The sequence below is a fragment of the Phodopus roborovskii genome, unplaced genomic scaffold, assembly GCF_943737965.1.
Source record: "Phodopus roborovskii unplaced genomic scaffold, PHOROB, whole genome shotgun sequence".
NCBI lineage: Eukaryota > Metazoa > Chordata > Mammalia > Rodentia > Cricetidae > Phodopus > Phodopus roborovskii.
Genome location: NW_026125675.1, coordinates 1,415,605 through 1,428,267, shown reverse-complemented (window position 1 = coordinate 1,428,267; position 12,663 = coordinate 1,415,605). Strand labels below are relative to the sequence as shown.

The 12,663-nt window shown below is 47.0% G+C and overlaps 1 pseudogene; it reads right to left on the bottom strand.

The window, feature by feature from the left end:
• Positions 1-4,074: 4,074 nt before the first annotated feature.
• LOC127217318 (X-linked lymphocyte-regulated protein 3A-like) lies at positions 4,075-11,865 on the bottom strand (annotated as a pseudogene).
• Between the last annotated feature and the right edge of the window lie 798 nt (positions 11,866-12,663).

Below are 12,663 nucleotides of genomic sequence, written 5' to 3'. Positions count from 1 at the left end.
GGAAGCCTTTCTTCTGAGCTACACACACACGATGACCTGTTGGTGCTCCTGCCTTTATCGGGTTGCAGCAAGCTTGCATTATCCGGGGGTTTGGGCACAGAGACTGCTCAAAGTCTCTGGGGGTAGGTTCTCTGTTTCCAAACCGGGGTTAGCATGGCTCTCGTTGTGAAACACAACACAACTGCCCCCGTGCAATCAAGATCTATCCTCCCAGCCAATACCCAGAGTCCCTTATCTCTGCCTTTATGAAAGTTCCGTGACCTGAGAAATCTAATTCCTTGTGCTCCCTTAAATATGCTTGCCTTGGAGACTAGAGTCACCGAACTACGTAACCCGGCGCACAAAGAAATGGTTCCTTTCTCGGAATCAGGTGAAATGGTGAGTGGCCAATTCCACTCTTCTCTGTGGTTCCTCAGTCCTCCCATTTTGCTTTCAGAAAGATGGTGTCATTTTGAACACTGGTTTAGGACGCCCGGGCGCATCCGGCAGGGTAGCATTCCACCATTCCCTACGTGGTTTTCCCATGTTGTCACCCTATTGAAGCCTGAGTCACACCACCATTCGATGAAGCCCCCTGATAACTGGCCAGTAGGGTGTGTGGTACAAAACCAATAAATCCCATGTGCTGCCTGACTCTGTTTCCTTTTGCTGATGAGACAATAAATACCACCGTTGGTACTAACTGTAAAGAACAGGTTTGTTATGGTTTGTGCTTCGGGTCAAGACAAGGTCTGCTGGTAGCTTTCTTACATTCAGTGTCCCCAAGGGGTAGAGGGCGGTGATGGCAGAAGAAGTGGGGATGGGGGGAGAGACCGAGGCCGCCTGGCTTTCCTATGGGGTACACTTTCACATTACCAGACCCTGAAGGTCCCGCCTCTGGCTGACTATACAGTGTACCTTCTGGCACCTTCATGAAACAATGGGAGTGTGGGTAGGCAGAGGTTTCCCCGTCCCGGGGAGCTGCTTCCAAATGACCACACAGAGACTTAATTAATTGCAAATGCTTGGCCAGTAGCTCAGGCTTATTGCTAGCTAGCTAGCTCTAGCACTTTTGAGATAACCCATATTCCTGCTTCATGCTCTGCCACGTGGCAGTACCTTTACTAGCGTGGCACGTTCACCTCCTGCTCCCTCTGCGTCTGGGTGGTGACTTCTGACTCCACGCTTCTCCTTCCCAGCATTCTCAGTTTGGGTCTCTCGCCTAACTTTACCCTGTTCAGTTACTGGCCTGGCCAGTCGGCTTCTTTATTAAACCAATCGCAAGGACAAATGTCCGCGATGTACAAAAGGGTTATTGCACTGCATGCCCCTCCCCCCTTTTATTTTTGTCATTTCAAAGAGGAAGGTCCTGACTTCGACATGATACCATTATATGTGGCAAAACAGTCATTATGGAAGAATTACAGTTACAACACCCAGTCCATTTGCATTTGGCAAAATTAGAGAAAATACACTATTATCTATCTCATCTTGGAGAGTCTAAATTTCTACACCTAATTTATCTTTTTATCACAACTAAGGAAAACTATAATTGTAACTGCCTAGGCTTCAGCTCCAACAAAGTTCCCAGAAGGGTGAAACTTTACCTAGTAATGGCAGGGACATTACCCCGGACAGTCCTCTGAATGGCTGGAGACGGAGCTAGGCAATAAGAAACGATAGTAAGAGGTCAACAGCTGTATATCTAATACAGACTCTCTGTGTGCTATTTGCGGCTGGCGAGGCTGTGGGACCAGGCCGCCGGGAGAAACCTTCTCGTAACAATATGGAGTTTGCTTCCATCTGTGGTAAAGTGAGGCACTGGGCAAGAAACAGCCCTTACCTCAACTGCTGAAAGTGTGCTGTTCAAATTGCACAAGCGAGACACAAAAGAAGGCGACTGCCGAACATTGCCATGACAAGGAAGGGAAGACCGTCAAGATTCTTGCTTCACACAGAAGTCTGTCAGATATGCTAGGCCTGTAGGCTACAGATGGATGCCCCAATGATGCAGGGGAACCTTGGGTGACTGTCCAGGCAGCCAGCTGTCTGTCATTTCTGTAGTTTCGGTAGAAGTATTCTCTGTACTTCCCTGTTCAACCAGGCAATATTTTATCCTTCTCGAGTCTCTGATAAAATAGCAGACTAGATACCTATACCATTTTCTTTGTGACCACATTAAGAAAAGAAACTTCAGAAGAGATGTAACGCTCACATGATTGAGAGACATAAACACAAGCTTATTGTCTAAGAAAATATTTTAAGGTCTAAAAAGATATTTTCAGTTTGGTATTACAAGTTATGATAGAAAGTGGTTAAGATATAAAACTTTGGGCTCATCAAGATAGTATAGATTGTTGGTATTTAGGCATTTGACTGGCCTGCCTTTGGAGTTCTCACTAGATATGCCCTCACCTGGGCCTATTCAGTATGTTCCCCCTTTCAAAGGTCCGTGCCCACCTCCCATCCTTCTCCCTCCCTCTCCCTCTCTCTCTGTCTCTCCCTCCCTGTCTGTCTCTGTCTCGCTCTCTGCCTGTCTTTCCTGCTGCTCCTGTCCCTAGAGGCCAACGCCTCTATCCCTAATAAAGAATCCCTCCACTTGAATTCTGTCATATTGCACCTTTCTCTCTCGAGCTGTTTTGTTTTTGTTTTTTATTAAAACACAGATAGAAGAGTAATTTCTCCAATTCTGTCAAATACAAATGGACTGGACATCATAAATGGAATCCTTTTCTGATAGTTGTTCTTATTGTATATAGTTTTGCTGTGTTACGGTCAAAACCTTTCCTCTTTATTTAAAGGGAGGAAATGTTGTGGGATATCTGGTCACACTCTGAAACCGTTGTAATACAGTTCACCTTGAATCATGGGGCCAAGTCAAAGTCTAGTTGACTAGAATTGGCCGTAGAGATTTTGGAATTCCCAGGATACTATATTGAGAAACAGGAATGAACAGAGAGGGGCTTAGAAAATTTGAGGGGGCTAGAAATAGGACTCAGAAGTTAAGAGGTCTGGTTCCTCTCTTAAGAGGTCTGAGAGAGAGAGAGAGAGAGAGAGAGAGAGAGAGAGAGAGAGAGAGAGAGAGAGAGAGAGGAAAGGCATGGGACCATTTCTGTTTTAAAAGGCATGAGATGTCAGCAGGAGGGTGCAATTCAGTGACCCATCCCAGCAATTCTGAAACAATTTCACGTTTATTAAATCAAATGTTTCCAAGTAAAGACTTCCCACGTCAGGTAGAGCTATACCTACATCCATGAAATCACAGGGAAGGAGCTTTAAGTGTACAGAACATGTCCTATATCACTGACGTTCACATACTACGTGCACAATAAATTTGAAAAACAAAAGCATTCTCAGTTACTCCTATCCATACGAACGATGAAATGCCCATACCATGAGGGACTGAGCTGTATACATGCTAAGGATCAACTCTAATTGTGACAGGCAGATGGCATTTGATAGCAGACCACATTTGATGGAAAGAAAGACCTTGTCAATTTTGTCTGAAAGTGCTATTTCACAAACTCATGGCACGTTACTCACATCGTTCTAACTCGGAAGGTTCAAAGAATTCTACCAGTTTAAGTAATTCTGAGGCACAGTCTTTTAAAGTAGACAGGGCACATTCTCTTTGGGAAGCTCTGTGTATAGTACACAGGGCACATTCCCTTTGGGAAGTTCTGTGCCATAGGCTCCAGGACTGGACAAATTTAACACCAGAATGTAAAGGCAAGAGTGGTGTGTATTCTTTAAGTATTTCTCTGACGATGACAAGGATGAACCACTCTTGTGCCTTCTAATTTGGGAAAGTGATGCCGAGGTACAAGACCCCAGTGTATCGACATCAATGCACTGCTAGCCGTTAGTTACGATGCTACCAAGGAAAACTCGCCATTATTACCCGCGGACTGGGGTTCTTACAGCCAACGTTGGACTGCGGTCACACAAATCCTTGGGTCCCTTTGCATTTTAACTTAAAGGGGTATCTTTAGGAACAGGAGAACACAAGAAGATGTCATTGTAGAAGCTGCAAACGTCAAGCAGCTCCACCCAGCGAAGTTCCAAGAGACAACCGCTCCCCTTGTATGAACTTCTGTTTCTTCCGAGTATCATGAGAATAACAGATCCAGGAGAGACTGTTGAGCAGCAGCACTCTCTTGCTGGTGCTGTTAAGTACAAGGACATATTAACTGGGTTGAAAGTAGACAGTGCCCATCCATCCTCATTTTCCACACGAAAGACTCAGTACTTACGTTCACCATCAGGAGTTTTATTTCCAAGGTGGCAATTAGGTGTCTCAGTTCTTCAGCCACAGAGTCTCCCCTGGAATCCCTCAGGATCTGAAATTTCTGAAGTGAAAAGACATGTGCAGAAATCAGGCCTGGTCATCTGGGTTTACAAATATGAACAGCAACATTTAAAAGGGACTAAATGTTGCAAAAGTCATGGTTTAACTATTTAAAAAAAATAAAACAAGCATACACTGTGTACAGTGTGAAGACCGGAACACCTACCAAAGAGACACAGACATTGCCACTCCTCCACCCACTGCTGAACGTTTAATCCTGAGGCATTAGCAATGGGGGTGGCTCAGGGGGAAGTGTGCTTGCCTAGCATATCTGAGCCCCGGGGATCCCTCTCCTCCAACAGCATGAAGAAAAGCAAACAAACACCAACGAACACAGAGACTGTGATGCGGAAGCTCATTGACTGCCACTCACAGGCTTCTCTTGGAGATGGGGTAGCTTGCCCTGTACTATGTATGACCACTGCACACCATGAAATTAAAACTCAAGGTTTGCACCCCCACAGTCCCTTTATCACTGATTGAAATAGCACGGGCATCATCTAAATGGTTTTGTTAAATACCGTGGAGGCGGGGGGCGGGGGTTTATAAAATTTGGCAGGACCTCTTCTATGATCTGGTGATGTGACAAACACAGAAACGGGAACAACACGGAGACCTAAACGTTGCAACGGGAAACCAAGATTCTGGGACACTGGGCTGCAGGAAGCATGGCATTTCAGCAGGAACAGACCCTGTCAGTGGTGGGGGGGTGTCGTAGGGGACTAGCATAAGAAAGCACGGGATGAAGTCTTACACCTTGGTCGTTTGGGGCCCTCTTAATTACTCTGGATGAACAATATTTTAACAGCAACTTGAATGAGCCAGCTCATATCAAGTCTGAACAAAAACCAGAACAACGAGTGCTTAATGCTTTTGTAAGTAGGCGTAAACCTGCAGATAACGTAGGTCAATGTCCCTAGGAAGTGTTTACAAAGACGGGGGGGGGGGTCATTACTGACAGTAACTCACAAGTCACATACTCTCAGTCTTCCACTTATTTTTTTTCCCTGAGTGCTACATCTGGAAGCTGTCTTACAACTCTGATTGGCCCTACAAAACCATGTTTCAGTCACCCAATGGAAAGAAATGAAAATAGACTGAGGAAGGAAAGCAAGGTCAAGTGTGGTATATTCTTGTCACTATGTATAAAAGTGGGTCGTGGGGTCGGGGAAGAAGGCTCAGTGGGCAAAGAGCTTGCTCCACAACCAACTCCAGCTCTCCGTAACACATGTTAAAAGCCAGGCACGTTGACACATTGATCTGGGGTAAGGTAGGGCAGGCCACCCCAGGGACGTGGGGAACCACCAGTCTAGCCACAGTGATGAGCGAGTAACAGGTTCGGAAAGCGATCCTCTGTAAAAAAAAAACAAACAAGGAAACAAACAAACAAGATGGAGAGTTGACTTCTGGCCTCCACCAATACACCCACAGACAAGACAAGTACACCCGTGTGTGCCTGTGTGCACCTATCTACACACAGGATGGAAAACGCACTATGAAACAGGAAGAGATGATCTGAAAAGCATTAATGCCCTGTAACACTGTGGATGAAATAATGGCCAAGGCAGCAATTCCTCCTGCTTCGAGTGACTCTCCCAATCACAAGTGAATCCGAGAAGTAAAAACGCATTTTTTACAGTGATGCCATTAGGAAAATGCCGGAAGATGCTTACGGGTAACTTTCCAAAGGTGTTACCCAAAGAACATAAATAATACCAGAGTGTTCAATGCCCCCTGGCATAGGCTGCTTTCCCCAGGATGTACAACGGACCTCCAAGTACTGTTCACACAGTGACTTAAATTCTTCCATTCTACTCTTCTGAAGAATCAGAGTCTGCTGAATGAATATCCGTTGCTCCTTAAACATAGTCTACAAAGACAGTAAAAGAAGTAACAATAATTCAGGAAAAAATAAAAGACATCTTACAGAAATGTGACTCTGTGTATTCTTTATACACAACAGAGAGAATGAAATAAATGTAGTCTTCCTTTCAACCAAAACAATTACCACGTTTACAAGAGTTACCTAATACTACAAAATAACCTAAGTAATGTGAAGCTCATTGAATTAGTGGAACGTATTCCTACTAAACGGTATTCAGAAACATTCCCATTAGTATCCGAGGACTTGAAAACTCACCCACGAGAGGCCTCCATAGCTGGCGAACTCTATTTTCTACAGAAATTAGCCTGAGATGTCCTGATCACCTGTCACCCCCTACACGGAAACCGGCTCCGTTTTGTCCTTTCCAGTATGAGCAGGCCGCCCCCCCTCCACCCGGCCACCAGGAATCATGGTTAACAGGGAAGGATTCTGTCACACTTGCTTCAGATACTGTCCTGGAACAGTGTAAGAACACACACCTGAATACTTTTATCCACTGTATGAAACAGGGACTTTTAAGAATGTCCCCTTTCACTCCTAGGAATCTGAGGCACAGAGGCAAATTCTTTTCCCGAGTTGGTCTGATTGAGCAAGCCACTGAACTGTGGCTGCCTCCCAACGGGTGAGATTGCAGAGGGAGGCCATGCTCCTGACCACTGGACTAGACAGCGTCTCCATCTCCCTCCGCATTCCAGCCTCTGCTCCCCCACTCCCATCCCCACCTTTGGAAGGCAGAGTCTTCAGGAGGAGGGCAGCTCCATCCTCCACCAGGAAGGAAGATCCCTCAAGGATGGTACTGTCCCGTGCCCAGTACTTGTCCCCAAAAGCTCATTCAAATGCCCATGTTAAAGGGGAGTCAGTCATCACATGTCCATCGTGGCATGAGGCCTTCACGTCCCTCTCCTCGGGGAGTGGGCTCGTCTGAACTGGACGCAGTGAGAGCCAAGCCTCCACCTGCTCGGCCACAGACACAGTGACTGCTCTCACTCTGTATCTCTGATCACTGTGTCAGAAGGCTCTGTTGGGGCCCTTGCCCCTGATGCCTGTCTGCACACTGTGGATCAGGAAGGGCTCCCTCTGGGCTTACAGGCCCATACCTTCTCCTGCACTCTCTGGGCAGTGCCCGCTCATCCCCCCCACCCTCCGCCCACCATTCTGCCTCCTAACTCATCACTGACCTTGCCGTCTCTCTGCCTGAAAAGGAGCAAGCCGGTGGCCGGCGAAGAGGGGGGATGGAGGTGGGATAGCCAGTCCCTCCTGGCCACATGGAACCACCTTCCTGTCTCCCCAAGCTCTTGCCCTGTCCCTTTCTTCCCTCCAGACTTGCTGTAGGAAGCCCTGCTATTTCTGATGCTGACACAATGGGTTCCTTCAAAGCTGAGCCCCACACTCACAGTGAGTTTTTCTGCATGTTTCTTGACTTGATCTGCATCCTTGGATAGCTTCCTACTCAAATTCATAATCTGAAGTGAATAGTCCTGATAAAGGTTCTGCCTGTGAATGATAGTAATGAACAGTGTGATATTCCATCGCAATATGAAGGAAGTGCGTTGACCGCACGACTGCCTTACCTTCACTAAGGCTGTCGATGGATGACGAGGAAATGTCATCTACAATACTCTGACAGGGAACAAGAAGCTGATGTGGGTTACTTTCTCCTACACTAACAGGATTTGTTCCTCCCTGACTGAGACGGCAGTCCCTTCCCGTCCCTTAGAGACAGAAAACTCAGGAGGAACTGTTGTTTCCAGCACATTCCACAAGTATTTATCCGTCAGTGTGACAAGCACAACTTCTGGTTAGAATCCTCTATCTGAAGAGCAGATCCAAAGGGCACGCACCCCCACTACCATCAGAGAATTCTGTGCAGGCCTACCCACTCCTCCTCTCCATGTGCCGCGGAGGATTTCGGTACAGGAGCATAGTAAAAAGTGCTCCTGAAAGCTACAGGACACTGAAGACATGGGGTTTTTCATTTCCATCACATCGCAGAGATGACTGGCTGTCTGCAGGAGGAACGCTTTGAGGATTTCCAGCTCAGCATGCCAAGCACATTCATCATACGATGTATACATACACTTTCGTTACTGTTACACCTAATCAATTGCAATGCCTCAACACGGTCTTTGTAAATCAGACCTAGCAAACGCAGCTGACTTCAGTTGTGATGTGAGAGTATAATAAGACTAAAGGAAGTCTAGGACGTCTATTCTGTACAGATAAAGCAGCAAGCCAAATACATTTTCCTGATGGGAGACGTCATTCCGTAAATATGTTTCTCATACTGGTTAATGGATAAAGCACTGTTGGCCAATAGGAAAGCAAGATACACGGAGGAAGGAAAGAGGAAGGAGTAAGGAGGAGTCAAGATGGAAGACAGGGAGAGCAGAACGCCAGCGTCCTCTCTCTCTCAGGTAAGATGAGACCACGTGGAAGTACTTAGATTAACAGAAATGGGTTAGTGCTTGAGACAGAGCTAGCCGATAAGAAACTAGTACCTGGCCAACAGCTTTATATCAAACACAGACTCTCTGTGTGTAATTTGGGGCTGGCACCACAGTGGGACGAGACCGGCAGCGGGGGGAAAACCTACTCCTTACTTTTACCAGCGGCAGGGGAAAAACCTACTCCTTACTTTTTCCAGGTGAGGTTCTGGCCACTGGAGAGTCACGGCTATTCTCCACCCTCTTGCCATCATGCTTACTAACCAACTGTCAAAAGGGCCTGGGATCAAGGCACCAAGAAGCAACAGCCATACCTTTGTTCACACTGTCTTTTGAGAACATCCTCAACTTTCTGCTCCATGGTTTCGAAAGAGGCAGCGATGATCGCTGTGAATCTTTCTCTGTTCCCCCTCAAGGAAGTGCTTAATGGGCTCTGTATTGAAATATAATCTTTGAACCATTACCGTAAAGTTCCCTCACGCTCAGCTTTCAACTTCAAAGACACTTGTTATCAATAGAAGGAAGTAATCTGTCAACGATAATATTATTTGTCTCCTTCCTTTCAGGCAAGAATTTCAGTGGTTCACAAGCCTGATGTGAAACTGGATAGCTGGACGTCAGTGTCCACATATTACATACAAAACACAGTGAATGGGGTCTTAACAAAACTTACAAGAAGGGTTGTGAGTCACTGTGGAAATTCTCTGAGACCTCTTCTGTAAAGCACAAATGTAATGAACGTACGAAATACCCTCCAGTTCAAGGACCCTTTCAGAGGTACTGCTGGGCCACTTTGTGCAAAACATAAATGTAGACGATTTACAAAGACCTCCAAAGACCCAGTGATTATCGCACTGCGAGATGAAAATACTCCATTTACTTTAGGCATTGAAGGTTTTACACAAATCTGACAAGGTAGCCACCCTGAATAATAATTTCAAGGTGAGGGTGAGGGTGTGGGAGGGGGCGTGTTGAGAACCACACTGAGTTGTCCAAGGGTGCGGTACTGGGGAAGGAACCCAGAGCCTTAAGCATACTTGGTAAGTGCTCTCCCACTCAGCTACATCTCTATCCTGATTCCTGAATAGCTTCTAGATATGACTCACTGTCAAAATTCTCTGCAGGCATCCCAGCCACTTTTGCTTTTATAGATTGTGTGACGAACGTCTCACACAGCCGTTTAAAGCAGGACTCTGTCTGACCATACAGCGGTCACAGGCTAGCAGTGCTGACTGACTTCAGCTTGCTACTGCATATGCTGTTTTTGCACATTAAACAACAGTAGGTAGCTATTTCAGAGGGGTTAACCCTCAACGCCCACCTGCAGAAATAAAGAGTTAGGCTAGGAAATGAACGAGTGGGGTTAAAAAAGAAGTTTGGTATTAACAGTAGGCATGGCACTCGTGTGAATCAAAGCCTGGAAGACAGATAATGTCATCAAATTTTAGAACTTCTCACAGCGAGCAGTAAATAGGAGCAACTACACTGCAGGTGCCATGCTCTCCGTATCGATGATTAACGTCAAGTAGAGAGACGGTGATCTAATAAATACTATTTTGACACTGAGTGTCGGAAAACGAGGCACTAGTAACCACACTTCTCTTATCTACCAAGGGACAACTCCCTCGCCTTGCACTTCTTTGAGTCAAACGATTTTCTCACATTCCTAATGTCTCCTAGAACATACCTTCAAATTCTTCAAATAAATCCTGTATTTCCTTCCTGCAAAGAAATCACATTATTATTTTTTTTTACTTGAAGGTACACAAAAGGCCATTTTTTTGTGGTGTGAGTGGAGGAAGTGGAGCATGCCACAGAGCCCACAAGCAATTCACATTTCCAGAGCAGGTGTTGACTTTTCCTGGATTTCTTTCTGTGTAGAGGAAGGGCACGTGTGCACCTGTGCCGACCTCAGAGATACAAGTGCGGAGTCCTGCTCTCTCCATGGCCACCTTATTCCTGCCAGACAGGTTTTATGACAGGACCTGTATGCAGTTTGCTGGAGGCATGAGATTTTCATTTCTTATCACACTGAACAACTGACTGACTTCGGGGTGAATGCTTTGAGGCCTTTAAGCTCGATGCACCCAGTACATTCATTCATTCGGTGCACACACCTTGCTTTTGGTCTGTCTGTCTGTCTGTCTGTCTGTCTAATGACCTCAGTTTTTTTTGTTGTTGTTGTTGTTCAGCTGGCAGTCAGCAAACACTCGCAATCCTCCTGCCTCTGATGGACTGCCTCTCCCCTCAGTTCTGGGCTTAGAAAGGCGTGCCTGGCCATGCATGGCTTTTTCTGTGGGTGCCTTGGATCTGAACTCAGCATCTTGTGTTCCTACACCAGGCACTCTTGCGCTGAGCCCGGCTGAGCCCGAACCAGCCCGCCCCCAGCCCGACTCGTCTAAATTTATGAGAGGGCGTAAACGATGACCCATGTCACCTGGCCTGTTGCCCTTCTGTTCCAGAGGAAGTAATGTCCTCATCAGTGATATCAATGACTTCTTGGTCAGCTGCATTAAAAAGAAAGGAAAACTATTTTGAAGTGAAATTTGCTGTTCTCGTTATCCCCCAGTGGAAAACAGTTTCATTATGGGGGTTTCTAGAACCCATAGACAGCAACGCGGTTACTTGTACTTTTTAAAGTAGTCATCCCTGAAGTCATGCATGTGCATGCACACACCTCACACTCATGCACAGTGAGGCATGCTCACGCACGCGCACACACACAGGCACGAACACACACACAGACAGTCATGAAACTCTTCGGACTTGAGGCTGGCAACAGTCGGTGCGGACACCTGTAAAGGCCTTCCAGAGAGTCACTGTGACCCACGTGCTCCCAGAGAGGCACCTGGCTGAGCCTTGCAGGTTTCCTGTGTGGTGAAAATTTCAACTGGGGGGAATGTAATGCCACAAAAAACAGCTTGAGCAAGTTATTAGCTGTTCCAAGCAAAGTCCACGCAACCAACTCACCCGCTCAAGTGTTCTACCTGCCAAGAGATTTTCAGACGTCTCCTTGGTGGACACAGTCCTACAGGAGCCCACCAGTTTTTTTTTTTTTGTTGTTTGTTTGTTTGTTTTTTGTTTTGTTTTTTTCTTCTTTTACCTGGGATGACTGCATCTGGGTTCTGGGTGTCGTCTGGTATGAGATTTGGATCCAGCCTTGTGTGCATGCCAGCACTTCCCGTGGCTTTCCATTCCCTGCTTGACATGGTTAGAATCTTCTTGGGCTAGACAGGATTCCGGGGAACTACAGATAGCAGGAGGCATTACGAGACTGGGCAATGAAACAGGGACTGGGAGTCCACAGGGTGTGGCCAGGTGCCCTTGCTCTTGCGGCAGAGCAAAGAGACGGTGAGGGAGGTCACCAGTGTTCTGTCCTGTCTCATTTCTCTACCTGAAAATGGAACTCCAAGACCCCCCTACCCCTCAAGATCGGAACTCTCTGCCGTTTCTGAACCCTTGGCCAGGAAAAGCCTGGGCACTGTCCCTCCCCTGCCCTGCAAAACAGGACGCCTAATTCTGGTGGCTGGTTGGGAGCTCCAACCCACTGAGGGGCCTACTCAGTCACCGAGAAGTCCAAGTCTCCCCGCTCATGAGGCGTCCCCTCAGACCTCCCGATCCCTGTAGCCTTCAAGACCCCTCCCTAGCCTTGCCCTCTGGGGCCTTTATCCAGTCCCATTTGGAAGTGAAGCTCCTCATATCACCCCACAGGCTTGCTGCCTTTGTCATGCCCCTTTGTAATCCCTCCATCGCACCGCAGAAGATAAGGAAGGCTCCCCCTCCCTGATCCCTGTCACGACTAGGGAGACCCATAAGAGAGTTCCCCAATAGGCAATCAATCGTCCACCAGGGTACTCTCCCTCCCTGGGAGCCTCCTCCTAGGCATGTGGTCACACCCATATAGGCCCCACCTCCCAACGCACAACTCTCATGCACACCCAAGGTGAAGTGGCTTAAAGCGGCCCTTGTGAGATCTGGATGCATGCAGAAGCTGCGGGTTGGTGAAG